This window comes from Rhinopithecus bieti, unplaced genomic scaffold (genome assembly GCF_001698545.2).
Source record: "Rhinopithecus bieti isolate Rb0 unplaced genomic scaffold, ASM169854v2 scaffold_12003, whole genome shotgun sequence".
Taxonomy (NCBI): Eukaryota; Metazoa; Chordata; class Mammalia; order Primates; family Cercopithecidae; genus Rhinopithecus; species Rhinopithecus bieti.
Genome location: NW_016807365.1, coordinates 992,801 through 994,844, shown reverse-complemented (window position 1 = coordinate 994,844; position 2,044 = coordinate 992,801).

Sequence of the window (2,044 nt, the reverse complement as noted above, 5' to 3'; positions counted from 1 at the left end):
TGAAAGTTTCTAAAAGATAATAAAGTAGTTGTCTCTATGTTATAACAGAAAACGAGAATGTGAACACAGATCATTTTGACTCTCAGAGTTTGTGTTTTCAGCAAATATTACCCGAATATTGATATATAAATTAGAATTCCCCAAAGGAAAGCATTTAAAAATGTTAAAATTAATAAAATGAACTTGTCCTTAGTCTCAGGACAATCTCCAGTGGATTCAATAGAGCATCTGCAGTTTTGTTGAACAAAAGTTTCTGCAATATAGACTCATGGTGTGAGCTTAGTGGGTCACATTCTTTTTTCCTTCTTGGAGCTTTGGAAGGCATTTATAAAAGAGCTACTGTAGTAGAAGGACTGAGTTGCATCACACTGAGGATTTATGTTTCTACGGGAGAATCAAATTCACTCCAGTATAGGGATTTACTAGGTTTCCCTAGCCTTATTAATAAAATACTAATACAACATGAAATATGCATACTTTGTCGTACAATAATCCAATTAAGACACTATTTTTGTACAGCAAAATTCTTTACTAAACACTAGTTGCAAATCAAGTGAAATTACATTGGCAAGAGGTGATCATACTGCTCTGCTCTCCTACTCCCGCCTTCTCCTCCTACCCCAGCTGAAAATACTTGCTGCAAATGGCCTTTCATAGGAGACTTTGACCTCAGGGTGTAGAAAGGGAAAGGAAAAGGTCAGATATATATGTCTTGTCTATAACTTAAATTTAATACCTGCCGGGCACGGTGGCCCATGCCTGTAATCCCAGCACTTTGGGAGGCCGAGGCGGGTGGATCACGAGGTCAGGAAATCGAGACCATCCTAGCTAACACTGTGAAACCCAGTCTCTACTAAAAAATACAAAAAAATTAGCCGGGTGTGGTGGCTGGCACCTGTAGTCCCAGCTACTCAGGAGGCTGAGGCAGGAGAATGGCGTGAACCTGGGAGGCGGAGCTTGCAGTGAGTGGAGATCGCGCAACTGCACTCCAGTTTGGGCCACAGTGGGAGACTCCCGTCTCAGAAAAAGGAAAATACGTATATATATATATATACATCTAATACCAGCACAAAAGCCTAAAAGGACAGATTTTTAGAGGGTGTTGGCAGGAAACTCTTTGCTCTGCTATCATCTGTTTTAAGCTACTTTCTATACATTATTTTTTCAGCTTCTACTCTGCTACTATTCAACGGCAAATGCAATTTGTTATATTGTGCACTTTAACACCATGAACAGCATCTTAATTATTATTGAAATGTATTACAAGTTCACAAAGAAAACAGCATTTTGTTTCTTTAGTCATCTACTTTGGATGAAAGTTTTATTTAGAAAAGAATAAACGGGAAAAATGATACATTAAAAATAAAAATTGCATTTTTTTAGATCAAATATACCAATTTTAAGCATTTTCATAGACCTTTATAACCAAAATAAACAAACATTTAAAGACAGATGATTTAATTTAGTATTTTGCTTCTTGAAAATATTGGAATATGTGTTTTAGATAATGCATATATTTCCGTTATTGAAAATAAGTTTTCAATAGTTGGCTGACTTCATATGTAACTTTTGCAAATAATAATACCATTTTAAACTTATTCAAGGATTTGAGGTGTTCTTAAATATTATTTTGTAACTTATTTTACTCCCTTAAAGTAAATATTTAAGCCATCGTAAAATTGGTATGACATAGTACTCGGATTGTCCTTTGTAATATTTTATAGTATTCACGTTTGTAGTTAATCACAAATTTGATGCAATTTAGCCAAACCTTCAATACATTTATGAAGAGAGCACTAGGGAGACTTTATACAATGGAATAAAATAACAAAATGTGCTGACAGCATTCTTCCACTGAAAGAGGTATATATATTTTTTAATTCTATCTAATTTTTTTACTAATTTTATTTTTTAGTACTCAATGATGGGGAAAATTACTAGAAGTGTGATTAAGGCTATTATAAGATACATAAACCATATGGCACAAGCATTCTTAGCTGAACTTTATACTCCACATTGTTTACGAACTTAGTATGCCAGCTTT